Raw genomic sequence first — 14,842 nt, forward strand, 5'->3', positions numbered from 1 at the left:
TTTAAAATGAAATCTACAACACCCATGCACCCCAGTGGTGGAACAACCTCCCTGTTTCTCTATGAACCGCTCACACACTGCTAATTTTCCACCAAGGTTTGAAAACAGATCTCTTCAGACTGCACCATGGCTAACTCTACACTGCAGCTCTGCAGGGTTCACCCGGTCTTGTATCACTCTTAATGTGTTGTTGTGTCTGCTTTAGAATGGAAGCTTCATTGCATTGCACTTTTTTGACCTCTCTAAGGCCTTTGATACAGTTGACCACTCCATGTTATTACACAGTCACTTGTCCAGGGTTCAACAAGCCTGGTTCTGAAGAGCCGCAGGGTGTGCTGGCTTTCGCTGTTGGTCAGCACATAGTTGATCAATGAAAGCAGTTAATTACAGTTACCTCTCATCTCCTTGTTTGTTGGAATGGAATCATTTGCTTATTTTTTACGGTGAAAACAAAAACCAGGACACTCTGTGACTTGTTAGGTTCGCAAACAGTACTTATATGTATAAATCCTAACAGTGAAAAAACTATAGAAAGTGTTTACCAGATCAAACAAAATTGATTATGTCAATTTCCAGATGCACTCTTGATGATGCCGCTATGAGTCCCTCATTACAAATATTTTGGCATCTGGATTGATGAAAAATTCACCAAAATAACTGCATGTGAAGTATGGCTTCTTACTGTGTATAGAAATAGACTTCCCTATGTTTCCCACGCTTCCTTATGTGTACCTGAATCTATTTTTATTTAATTTTCTTTTTTTCAGTCATTGATTATGGAGATGTTATTTTTAGACATGCAGTGTCTACTCCTCCGCAACCTCTGGATGCTGTGTACCTTTCTGTACTTAAATTCATTACTGGAGACAGATATGGCATTCATCATTGTGTCCTGTACAGAAATTCTGGGTGGCCCTCTCTCTCTGCAAGGAGAGATCACCATGTCTATCTGTTTATTTATGAAGCCCTCCTCCGGAAACTCTTTTTACTCTTTTTAACCCTTTTTACCTCATGTAATTTTTAGTCTTGAAAGATATGCATTATCACACACACCCCCAACCGTGGAATGATTGTTAGTGCTGATCTGCTGTGATTTTCACACACACCCGAATGCTGCAAAAAACAAAAGAACATCCAGTGAGCAGCAGTTCTGTGGGCATAAAAACACATGGTTAATGAGAGAGGTCAGAGGAGATGGGCCAGACTGGTCGAAACTGACAGGAAGGAGACAGTAAGACAAATAACAATGCATTACAACTGTGGTATGTAGAAGTGGATCGGCTACAGCAGGAGAAGACCAATAAGTCAAAATGTCTAATGAGTATAGCCTAATATTCCTAATAAAATGATCACTGAGTGTAAATAACATATTCTAAAGCCAAAACTACTACTCCTAGAAAAAATCTATTGCTAAATTAGGTGCAAATGGATTAATAGCATTGTCAGTTCCATCTAACAAAAATCAATATAATAATTATAACCTTGCCCTGATACAAGGGTATCAGGGCAAGGTTCTACCTGACAGCAATTACTGTATGTGAGATCTGGAGTGTGTGAAGGAAGAGAAGGCCAGGATTTGATCATTTAGGATTTGGTCATTTAGAGTAGCAGGGGTACTGGTGTTAAACAACCAGGGCAGTAGTAAGGTATATGAAGGAGGGGGCTGGTGAAGAGTGGAATGAGTTAGAAGGGGCAGTAGTGCTAGGTAACTGAAGGAAACAATATTGTCAGAAAGATGAATCTTCCAAAAGATGCAATGGTAAGCCCATTTCGCTTATCTATTTGCCACGGGTGTGTGTGCATGTGTGTGCTTGCGTGAAAGTAGCATTACATGTGCCCCACTGTATATTTGTTTTCTTTTTAAAGTGTTCTTTCCCTTAGACTGTGATTTCTGTCCTTACAATTCCGTTTCCTGTAAAACTACACAAACATCTTTGACACGGGCATGTCTCTGTGAACAAACATCTTTTCTGTGTCACTCTGCTGAAATATCCCACTTCCATCTGTAGAAAGAAAATTCGTTTCGGCTGGGAACGGGCATAAATGTCTGAGCAGTGATTTTCCTCTAATGAGACTGCGTCTTTGAAATGAGAATTGAAAATTTGTTTTGGAACACCTTGATGCCTCGTGAAAATGTTGATTTACATCGAAGCGGGCTTTCAGCATCAACAAGTGCGCATTCAAAGGGTTCAAATATTTGCTGAGCCTCATACATATGTATGTTTCAGAGCGAGGCATGTGTATGGTATTTGTTTGTTTGCTTGCTTTTTCCTAGTAGGGCTGGTGGTACAACTCATGCTGACAACTTACATGAAGGAGAGAGATGAAAAGGGATCCGCTCAGCAAAGCCATCTTTTTCATTCATTGTTGCACCCAATGTTTATGTACGCTTTTGCTTAAAAACTTTAAATGATCAGTGCATTCCATTCCACGTTTTTGATAGACAAAGTATTTGTTCCTGACCAGAATGAATACGAAAGAAAGAGTCCGTTTGTTATATCATGGAATGAGAGATTTTGATCTAAAATAGAGACAATGGAGAAACAATGATGCCTGCGCCCCCCTCTTCACTGCCTATTTTGCAATCCAAAATACACTTCAGTCCTTAAATAGGACTACATAGACTAAAGATCTGACCTGATTTGTGGCCTGTAAAATGTAATGTTTTGGGTTGGGGAATGTTTCATTCCAGAATGCTAAAGACTAGTGCCAAATAAGCACATAGGCTTAGCTAGCATATGATTAAATACATCTTTGTTTAACTCTCCAGTTTATACAAAGATATGAGAACCACATCTTAGCTGGTTTTGTGTTTATCCCAGTTAAAACATCACCAAAATTTTCTCGTTTCTTACAATACCGTTCTCTTTGTTCGACCGAAATGCGCAAATGTGTAATTTTAACATGGAATTTAGATTGTTTTCTAAGACACTGAATTCATAAATATGGAAAGAACAGGAGGTGTAACATACAGTCAGGTCCATAAATATTGGGACATCGACACAATTCACCACCACAATGGATTTGAAATGAAACGAACAAGATATGCTTTAACTGCAGACTTTCATCTTTAATTTGAGGGTATTTACATCCAAATCAGGTGAACGGTGTAGGAAGTACAACAGTTTCTATATGTGCCTCCCACTTTTTAAGGGACCAAAAGTAATGGGACAATTGGCTGCTCAGCTGTTCCATGGCCAGGTGTGTGTTATTCCCTCATTATCTCATTTACAAGGAGCAGATAAAAGGTCTAGAGTTCATTTCATGTGTGCTATTTGCATTTGGAATCTGTTGCTCAATATGAGATCCAAAGAGCTGTCAATATCAGTGAAGCAAGCCATCATTAGGCTGAAAAATCGAAACAAACCCATCAGAGAGATAGCAAAAACATTAGGTGTGGCCAAATCAACTGTTTGGAACATTCTTAAAAAGAAAGAACGCACCGGTGAGCTCAGCAACACCAAAAGACCCAGAAGACCACGGAAAACAACTGTGGTGGATGACAGAAGAATTATTTCCCTGGTGAAGAAAAACCCCTTCACAACAGTTGGCCAGATCAAGAACGGTGTATGTGTGTCAAAGTCAACAATCAAGAGAAGACTTCACCAGAGTGAATACAGAGGGTTCACCACAAGATGTAAACCATTGGTGAGCCTCAAAAACAGGAAGACCAGATTAGAGTTTGCCAAACAACATCTAAAAAAGCCTTTACAGTTCTGGAACAACATCCTATGGACAGATGAGACAAAGATCAACTTGTACCAGAATGATGGGAAAAGAAGAGTATGGAGAAGGAAAGGAACTGCTCATGATCCAAAACATACCACCTCATCAGTGAAGCATGGTGGTGGTAGTGTCATGGCGTGGGCATGTATGGCTGCCAATGGAACTGGTTCCCTTGTATTTATTGATGATGTGACTGCTGAAGCAGCAGGATGAATTCTGAAGTGTTTCGGGCAATATTATCTTCTCATATTCAGCCAAATGCTTCAGAACTCATTGGACAGTGCTTCACAGTGCAGATGGACAATGACCTGAAGCATACTGCGAAAGCAACCAAAGAGTTTTTTAAGGCAAAGAAGTGGAATGTTATGCAATGGCCAAGTCAATCACCTGACCTGAATCCGATTGAACATGCATTTCACTTGCTGAAGACAAAACTGAAGGGAAAATGCCCCAAGAACAAGCAGGAACTGAAGACAGTTGCAGTAGAGGCCTGGCAGAGCATCACCAGGGATGAAACCCAGCGTCTGGTGATGTCTATGTGTTCCAGACTTCAGGCTGTAATTGACTGCAAAGGATTTGCAACCAAGTATTAAAAAGTGAAAGTTTGATTTATGATTGTTAGTTTGTCCCATTACTTTTGGTCCCTTAAAAAGTGGGAGGCACATATACAAACTGTTGTAATTCCTACACCGTTCACCTGATTTGGATGTTAAAGCACATCTTGTTTGTTTAATTTCAAATCCATTGTGGTGGTGTATAGAGCCAAAAAGATGAGAATTGTGTCGATGTCCCAATATTTATGGACCTGACTGTATACTTCAGTTGCATTTCTCCATTAATCTTTTTTTTATTTTTGAATTCAGTGATAATTCAATTTGAATTTCACTGCAAGAAATAGTGAGAAGTATGCAGAGCTGGCTGCAGATGTAAACATTATTTAAGGCCATAACTATCCCTGGGCCACAGAATTCAAGTTTGAAGTTTTTTTCAAGACATTTCATTGTACAGTATTGCTATTCATGTATCTGTGGCGAATGGTTCCCTGGTCTATGATCAGTTCATTCATTATTATTTAGGGCCACCAAAATCCTAGATCTGGATTATGAACTATGCATATTGAGCTTTTATTAAGCTGTAAGTCTTTACAATCTTCAATATTCTTTACCCATATCCAAATGCTAGCTGATATGAGAACAGATTATATGTGTGCAAACAGTAAAGGTGGGAGATTTCTTAAAGTAAACAGGAAGATGACATTTACTGTGTGAGGACATTGTGACTATCGACATCTCTCATAATGGGCTGGAAATTTGATTAGATGCTTCATAATAGAATCTCAAGAGATAAAATCCATGCCCTCTTCCCTCATCCACTGAACCAGGGGCCTTCCAGAATGTATGAACCTTTCATTGGTATCTGAACTGTGTATAAAATCTTCAGTCCTAGTGAGCAGCTTTTAGCTTTTAGCTTTTAGCCTCTTTGGCAGTCCCACACAATATCTTGGGGCTCAGATTGCCTTACCAGGTCTTGTTCTCATGACAAACCATTATCCTCTTTCTCCGTTTATATTTGGGCATTCAGACATGCCTTTTACAATGGATAAGAGATGGAGCAGACAATGCTATTAATACATTTGTACCTAATTTAGCAATAGATTTTTTCTTAAAGTACTAGTCTTGGCTTTAGAATATGTTATTTACACTCAGTGAGAATTTTATTAGGAATATTAGGTTATACTTATTAGTCGTAGTATTTTCACTTTTTGGTCTTCTCCTGCTGTAGCCAATCCACTTCTCCATACCACAGTTGTAATGCATGGTTATTTGTGTTACTGTCTCCTTCCCATCAGTTTCGACCAGTCTGGCCCTTCTCCCCTGATCTCTCTCATTAACAATGCATTTTTATGTCCACAGAACTGCTGCTCATTGGATGTTTTTTTTGTTTTTCACAGCATTCTCTGCAAACTCTAGAGTCTGGTGTGTGTGAAAATCACAGCAGATCAGCAGTAACAATCATTCCACAGTTGAAGTCACTTCTCTTCCCCATTCTGACATTTGGTCTGAAAAACAGCTGAACCTCTTGACCACGTCTGCATGCTTTTATGCATTTAATTGCTGCCACATGATTGGTTGTTTAAATATTTACATTAACAAGCTGTTGTACAGTTCTATAAATTGCTCAGTGATTGTATATACTGTATATTGTATTTGTATCTGCACATTTCTAATCAGACCATGCATGTTTTCCTGTCTTGAGGTAGAATGGTCCTCAAGAATAGCATGAGTTCACCTTGTCTTCTCCACATAATTCAGATCAATTAGCATCACTGTGGGTCCCTCTAAAAATGTCACACAGCAAGAAGGTAGAACATGATGTGTCTTACAATTACTCCGTTTGGTCTTTCACACTCGAGACATATGCTTTTAACATCAGCTCAACAGACAGACTGCATATATTTTAACGTACTTGTACAGGTAAAAATGAACTCATGAATAAATATAGGATATTTTTAACACAAATACATAAACAGCAGTTGGCTATTCAGTGTTTGCATGTCTCCTGACTGGCAGTATGGTAATCATAAAAAACAAATCGCTAGACAAGCTTTCATCGAGCATTGAAAATTAATAAGTACAACTATTTTTACAACATCTAAAGACCTCCTATGCTGGAGTGATCTGTTCAATAGGACACACTAATCAGCCACAATGCAATAGAAAGCAAGTTGTCTATATATTAAATATATCAATCAATTATCTAACCCAGTTATTCCTGGTCAGCGGGGGTGCTGAAGCCTATCCCAGCGTGCATTGGGCAAGAGGCAGGAATATATCCTGGACAGGCCTCCAATCCATCGCAGGGCACACAGACCATTCACTCACTTACTGTACACCTAGGAACAATTTAGACTCTCTGATTTACTGAATATATGCTAAATATATCATTTAAATATATTCATATATTTTGTGGCTGTCAATAAAAGTGTATAAGTATATTTCACATTTGTTTGTTTCCAATGCAAATACTGAAGTATAATTAATACATGAAACATTAAAATCATTACCATTTTTTTAAAGTGAAGGTGTAACACCCTTTCCATAACAAACTGATGTTTGTGATAGGCAAAATAATTTATTAGAAATAAGTAATTAAGAAAGTAATTAAATAATATTATTTATTATTTCATTGCAAAAACCAAAATCACCAAAAAGCCTTCAGACTCTTTCATAACTGAAGCCTGTTTCATGAGTTCTAGTGTCCCCTTCTGGATACACTCCATATAGCACTCGAGTAAATATGATTAATTTTATCTTGCCACTTTCTCTTTCTCTGGTTAAATTGAAATGCATTCATGGAACAGTCTTCCTGAATCTGTGTAAAGAAAGCTAGTAAAAATAATTATTGTCCTACTTTAACCTGAGTTTAACAGCAGTTGAAAATCAATCAAATTTATTTTCAGCATGGAATTTGACTTGGTGACCCTACCACAAGTTTTAAAAATATTTTTTATAAAAAATCTACGCCATCAGGGTAAAAAGTTTGTCTTATGAGTCTTTTTAACCCTGCAATTATGAAATGAGAAGTCATAATCAAAGTTAAGTTGATTCTATTACAGAAAAAAACAATCAATTATGATGTATATTGTGTAGTACGAATGAGTGGTATAGACAGAAAAAAATTCACCAATCTATTGATGAGTGACTTGTCTATATGAAAAATATTGACTTAAGGTTTAAAATCCAAGCAATTGGCTTTATCACATGGGTATTTTTGGTCCTGTGTACACAGGATGCATGCATAATATGAAGTCAAGAGAAGGGTTAAGCTCAGCTCATACCAGTCTCAAAATTGCTCAGACAATACTTTTTCACCACATTTGTGGCTTTGTGAAAATATAGTAAACACTTAAATGTGGGGTGCAAAGAATATAGAAAGCAGATGCTTCCACACAGGTGTGGTTCCTGAGTTAATTCTAGTATGCTCACAGTTGCCCATTTTTTGCCAACCATGGCTAGAATAAGCAAGCTCAGTGACTATGAAAGAAGGGAGGTTGTTGGAGCACATTTCAGACCTCCTGCCCTAATGTTTCATGAGGGACAGTGGCATATGTCTCTAGGGCATATGGTGGCTTCAGAAAGTATTCAGACCCATTCACTTTCTGCACCATTTATTGTGTTGTAGATTTCATTATAAATCATTTTTGCCTATTAATCTACACTCAATAATCCATAATGACAAAGTGAAAACATGTTTTTACAATTTAGAAAACTGAACTCTGTTCTGTCATAATGTTTTCACCAATATGCAGCATAGAACGCAAATTGTGCTCAGTGCAAAGACAGTGAAGAAATTGCGTTTGCATGAGGGAAACAATCCTAGCTATGCTACAGCTTGCTTGGCTATCATTCAGCTTCAATAATGTTCCATTCATCTTGGTAATATAGCCTCCTTGTAGTGTGTGCTGGTAGTTCCCATTTTCCCTGTTGTAGTGCAACCTTCACTTTGCTTTTTTACAGCTCCATCATGGCCAAAGCAAGTGCTGGACAGCAGTCAATCACTGGCTTTGTTAAAAATAGCAACATGTTGGTTTACTGCTGAAATTTGTGTTGTTCACATTCTCAATGGACATCTCTTTGGTAGCTTATGAAATATCCTAATTTTGTAGTTCTCTGCATCTCATGCATTTTCTTATCGATCCTCATTTTTATTGGAAGGGAGAGGAGAGAACATTTTTAAACCGATTGTAGACTTCATTGAACAGTTATTGTGTGAATAACTTCTCAGATGAGCAGCAACCTCCATCCTCATCACAAGATGATGTAGGCCTATAGACACGGGGGTACAGCCAGTAAAATCCTGTCTTCAGCTGAAGAGACAATCATTCAATATTTTGCTATTTTTATTTAACCCAAATGCCCACCCAAAGATGACATCCTAGTAACACCTCTGGCTCAAGACATTTTTTAAACAATTTCCTTGGTGTTTGTTACAGACAAGCCATGACAAGCACAGAAGTCAAATAACATAACACTCCTAGTGTTCAGATCAGAGAGGCCATTCCTTAGAATCACACCCTTCCAAGTTTCATAGTCATTGTCAACGTGTGCATTGAAGTCTCCAAGGAGGATTATGGAGTCAGTAGTTGGGGCCTTAGGCCTGTGGAGGATGAGCATCCCCCTATAGCTGGGTTCCTCTCGAGATGTTATTAATTATTTCTGTTTTTCCAATTGTCATTTTCTCATACCTCCAAAGAACTGTCCCCAATATTTTATTTCATGGGCCCCTCTGGTTTGGGAATTTCCCCCAACTTAATATATGAGTGGAAAAACACTAGCCCTTATGTTGTTTTTAATGAACCTATTCATCACTGGTGTCTGTGTCAGTTTCATAATCTCTCCTTGACTTCCTCCAAACTTTGATTTCATGTAAGCCAGACGTTAAAGCCTGCCACCATCCCAACACCCTCTTCAGGTGCCCCTTTTTGTGGCGCCTTAAGGGATCTACAAAGGACATCCAGCTAATAGCTGAGTGTAAATCATCCGCCATTAATTTTCTTTCGGTATTGACATCCCTTCCGTTTTCCTTATTTTTGTTTTTCTTTAGCCAGGCATTGTGCCCCTCCCCTGTAGGGTTGGGGTATTCTCAGTCAGAACTTTAACCTTGCTCCTTAAAACCCTAAATCTAAGTCCCCCGACTTCAGACTCCTCTACTGACAAGCATGGCTGCTCATTCTCTGAACCACATATTTTTCTTCTTACGGGCGTTCTTACTACCACCTCGATGGCGTGTGCGAGGGGTTAACAATGCATTCCTTTCTAACCCATCCCCCGTCAATCTCTCATCAGGGGGGCCTAGGGCCGGGTCCTCGACAATGTCTTCCCATCAGGGAGTTTTTTTCTAGCCACCACTTGAGGGTTTTTTCTCCTCACTGGGAGGTCGTTTACCTCCTGTGCCATCCGGGTGGCTTAGGGCTAGTATTACCCTTTCCCCTCTTGTTCTTTGGGGTGTCAATAGGAAATTGAACTACACTGGATTCACATAGAATTTATGGTCTTTTTATTTATTCATTAGTTATTTATCAGCCATTCGGTTCTTAAGTAATGTATTGTCCTTTGGCATTGTGTCAATTTTTATTGTATTTGTATTCACGGCGCTAAAGCACTTTGTGCTGTATGGTCGAAAAGTACAATACAAATAAAGTTATTATATCCCTCCTAATGTGCTTGAAAGCTGCAACATTTGTATTATCGGGGCAAATCTGACCTGTGTTTTACCTCATACCGTAACTAACTTATTATCCATTCATAACCATACAATAACTTTTGTATGGTTCCCAAACCGTTTACTTTACAATATACCACCTGTTTTCAGGACAAAAGGTCTAAATATATTTCCTATAGTGAAGACAGGGAGCAATTATGTTTGCTAATATTAGCACACACTTTCCTCGAATAATTTGCTTGTGTTTATTATTATTATTATTATTATTATTATCAACCATTGTGACATCTGTGCTGTTACGGGTCAGAGTTGACCCGTAGAGATCAATGTTAGAACAAGTAAAAAAGTTTTCCTAAAACCAAACTTTATTTTCTTGGAAATAAAACATTGGAATGGAACATGAAGAAGAGGGTTTCTTCTCTTTGCCAAAAGTTGCACAAGGTGTGATTGAAAGCTCAAAATAATAAACTCCCTCACCAGCCCCCAGTCCGGGTCTCCTGCCAAAACACAGTGACTGGGAAAATATCTGAGAAACCCTGAACAATAATATTTATAACCAGACAATACCAGACACAGGATTATCTTTTAAGAATACCTTTACCATTGAATATAATGTGTCTATTTCTCCTTGTGTGTGGGTGTGTGTGGGTGTGTTTGCGTGTATGTGTGTACTCTCTCACCTCAATATCATTGCCATGATCAAAAATATGATCAATAACCTCAGACAGTGAATCTGTTGCACATGTTGGAATACGCAGATGCTGCTGCAGAATGAAATTGACAAGAACTCAAACAAACCTTATTGAAAGATCCCAATGCTGTGAGAAATTTGTGTAATGTTATTTATGCCACGCCCCCACAAGCTGATACTGTGCTATAGCCTAGTGGCTAAGGTGGCTAAGGTGACCTGAGGGTTGGTGGTTCAAGCCTCGCTTTGGATAAAAAGCATTAGCTAAACAATTGTAACGTGCTTGTCTGCGAGAAATAAATGAGTTCCCATAATATTAATATTATGAAGAAGAGCAGTTGTGTTGACAGAGAAAGGGGTATTCTTTTTGAGTGTGTATGTGGGATAGATAGATAGATAGATATACAGACAGAGAGAGAGAGAGAGAGAGAGAGAGAGAGAGAGAGAGAGAGAGAGAGAGAGAGAGAAAGAAATAGATAGGGAAAGAAAGAGAGTGTTCAAGTTCCTTTTTAGTGTGTGTGTGTGTGTTCAAGTAAATTTTGTATGTGTGTGTGTGTGTGTGTGTGTGTGTGTGTGTGTGTGTATGTGTATCCATATTGTGCAAGAATAATTTAGTTCCTGATTAGGAGTACAAGAGCATACTGCAAGAAAATAATTGTTCCTGGGGAGGAAGAGGAGGGGTCATTTCTGCTGGCTAATTTTTGAACCGTAACACCACAGATGTAACTATTTCTTTAGAGCTGTTCATGGTACAGTATATTGCATTTACTGATTTTCTATGTCTTTCTTTTTTTTATCTTTAATTACTCAACATCCAACATAGGATGTGTAACATGTATTAATTCCTTTAATTTTCCTTTAATGTTCCAGGCATCATTATTGTGTCTATATAGTTTGATTTTTGCTGACTTTTTAGAAAATATACATATTCAGAGTTTGGGCGCCGCCAAGTGGTATAGAAAGAAAAATGCATGCAGTATGAAACCAAGTTTCAACAGGGAAAAATTGTTTACTTTCAACATGCGGTTAAAATATTTTAAGAGGCTACAGTGAACAAAAACATTGTTTTTCAGTAATATGCTTTATGAAACATGTATGCAATACAGTTTTAGTTCTCCAACTGTGATTCAGTCCCAGAGGATCATTTCAATTTTATCCTATGCCTAGAAGCAATTTTATTACAAGATAGCACACTAGCAAAAATATGGAATCTTCAAATGTTTCCTCACACTAAAGTGATTCTGAAAAGGAACTGACTCCCAATTCAAGCTAGATCTAACAAGGACACAAGAATCCCTCATGTATATCTAGTGAGATCTTCAGCATATGCAGTGTAGTCTGTAAGTATTCGGACAGCGACACAATTCTTGTTGTTTTCACTCTGTACTCAAGTAAACAGTTTAAATAAAACAACCACTGTGTTGTTAAATTAGACCTTTAGCTTCACTTTTATGGTTTTTACATCCATATTGGGTGAACAGTGTAGGAATTGTAGCCGTTGTTATACATAGTCTCCCCAATTTTATTGGACAAATAGTAATTAGACAATTGGCTCCTCAAATGTTTCCTGGACAGGTGTGTTACGTTTCATCATTAGTTCATGCATAAAACAGTTAGCAAAAGGTCTAGAGTTGATTCAAGGAGTGCCATCAGCATATGGAGTCTGTTGCGTTGTTTCTCAACATGAGGACCAAAGAAGTGTCAATGCCAGTAAAGCAGGCCATTATGAGGCTGAAAAATCTGAATAAATCAATCAGAGACATAGTCAAAATATTAGGTGTGTCAAAAACTGTTTGGTACATTGTAAAAAGCAAGAACACACTGGTGAGCTCAGCGATGCCAAATGAGCTGTCATAAGGAAACGGGAAGTTGGGCTCTCTGGTAACCGAGCGTTGCCTGCCCGGACTTGCCCAATAGAACAAGCATACCTAGGTTTCCCTACCCAGGGCAAGCTGACGGCTACACCGAGTTTGATGCTATAGCCCAAGAAGAGCTGGCCCTCCACTCATTCGTGGAAGCTAAAGCAGCACATTCGACTCGCCGCACCACAATCCCTCCACGAGGCCTTGACCGAGGCAGAGAGAGTGGAGAGATCCAAGAGATAGCAGCAGCAGGCATCGTTGAGCCCTCCAACAGCCTCTGACCTGCTCCAGTGGCCAAGAAAGAGTCAGTTCTGCGTTGACTATCGACGCCTCAACCTCGTGACCAGGAAAGAGTCATACCCACTCCCCGCATTGACGACACCCTCAACAACATTGCAGGCTCCAGATGGTTCAGCTCCCTTGCTCTCTGCAGTGGCTACTGGTAGGTGGAGCTGACCCCATAAGCAAGGCCCAAGACGGCGTTCACCATCATCCAGGGTCTGCGGCAGTCCACAGTCATGACCCCCACAGTCATGCACCTTTGAACGCCTCATGGAGAGGGTGCTAGCTGATGTGCCCTGTGTCATATACCTCGCCAACCTGCTGGTGCATGCATCAGACTATCTCTGTGAGGTCCTCACTGCCATCCGCCAAGCCGGGCTGCACCTGAGCCCCAAAAAGTGCTAACTGCTGAGGTGAGAGACGACCTTCCTGGGGCATGTGGTGAGTGCTGAGGGAGTGACGACACCCAACCAAGGTGGTCCTGGTGAGGGGCTGGCCTGTGTTATGACCATCGGAAAATCATAACAAAAATGGAGACAACACAATAAGGTACGTTTCACAAATAACTCATTTTAATTATTAAATGCAAAAAACAGAAAAAAGTGTCACGTGTAGTGTATTTATAGGATGCATGAGTGAAAAGTTAGGTGTGAATTGTCAGTGCAAATCAGTAAAAAGGTAAACAAACAACAGGACATCCAGTTGCTCAGCCTGGTGCAGGAGGGCAGGAGAAGAACAAAAAATAAGGAGAGCACCAGCACCCAGAGAGCCCCGGGGTCCCCAGGTGGTACCACACCCTGGCCGACTTGCAAAAACAAAGGAAAACAAAGTGAACAGAAAAGGGATCAAGGGACGTTACACCTGTCCCACATGGCATAGTGGAGCTGCAGAGCTTCTTGGGCCTGCCATCCTACTACAGACAGTTTGTGAGAGACTTTTCCGCAATCACACGCCTGCTGCAGAGCCTCAGAGAAAAGGGTTGATGGTACGAGTGGGATGATGCCTGCGCCATGACATTCGGGGCGACATGGCTCAGGCAGTAAGAGCAGTCGTCTGGCAGTCGTCTGGCAGTCGGAGGGTTGCCGGTTCGATCCCCCGCCCGGGCTGTGTCGAAGTGTCCCTGAGCAAGACACCTAACTCCCAAATGCTCCTGACGAGCTGGTCAGTGCCTTGCATGGCAGCCAATCGCCGTTGGTGCGTGAGTGTGTGTATGAATGGGTGAATGAGAAGCATCAATTGTACAGCGCTTTGGATAAAGGCGCTATATATAAATGCCAACCATTTACCATTTACATTCAGCTAACTCTGCACCGTACTCACAGAGGTCCTGGCTTACCCAAACCCCAGCCAGACATTCATCATGGACACTGGCGGCAGCAACGTGGGGATGGGCGCTGTGTTGGCCCAGAAGGGAGAGGGTGGGAAACGGGTGGTGTCCCACTCTCTAAGCCACAGCGGAACTATCGCGTCACCTGCCACAAGCACCCAGGCACACTACTCCCAGTGGGCCACGCTTGTCCAGAGGGAGGTGTACCGGAGATGGATGGCACCGGGACAGGAGGCCAACCTGCTGTAGCTGCTGGTGCCCCGGGTATTCCGGTCCCTGGCCTTGCAGCTTGTCCATGGGATGGTGGGGGTCGGGCACTTGGGGGCCAATGGGGAAGGTTCTACTGGGCGGGGTGCAGCTGAGACGTTGAGCTACATGTGCACAGCTGCGACACCTGTACCGCCCAGAAGGGGTTGATGCAACACTCCCAGGCCCCCCAACAGTAGTACATGGTGGGGGTCCCCATGGAGCGTGTGGGGATCGAAGTCCTGGACCCCTCCCCACCACCGACTCCAGGAACCGGTATGTCTTTGTGGCAATGGACTACTTCACTAAGTGGCCAGAGGTATACGCCGTCCCCAAACAGAGCCCTGTCACCATGGCAGACAAGCTGGTGGAGGAGATTCGGTTCTGCGTGCCGGAGGAAGCGACCAGCGGCGAAACTTCAAGGCTTCCGTAAGGTCTGTACCCACCTGGGGGTGAGAAGACCTGGACCACCCTCCTCCACCCTCAGAG

This window comes from Conger conger, chromosome 4 (assembly GCF_963514075.1).
Source record: "Conger conger chromosome 4, fConCon1.1, whole genome shotgun sequence".
Classification (NCBI taxonomy): Eukaryota; Metazoa; Chordata; class Actinopteri; order Anguilliformes; family Congridae; genus Conger; species Conger conger.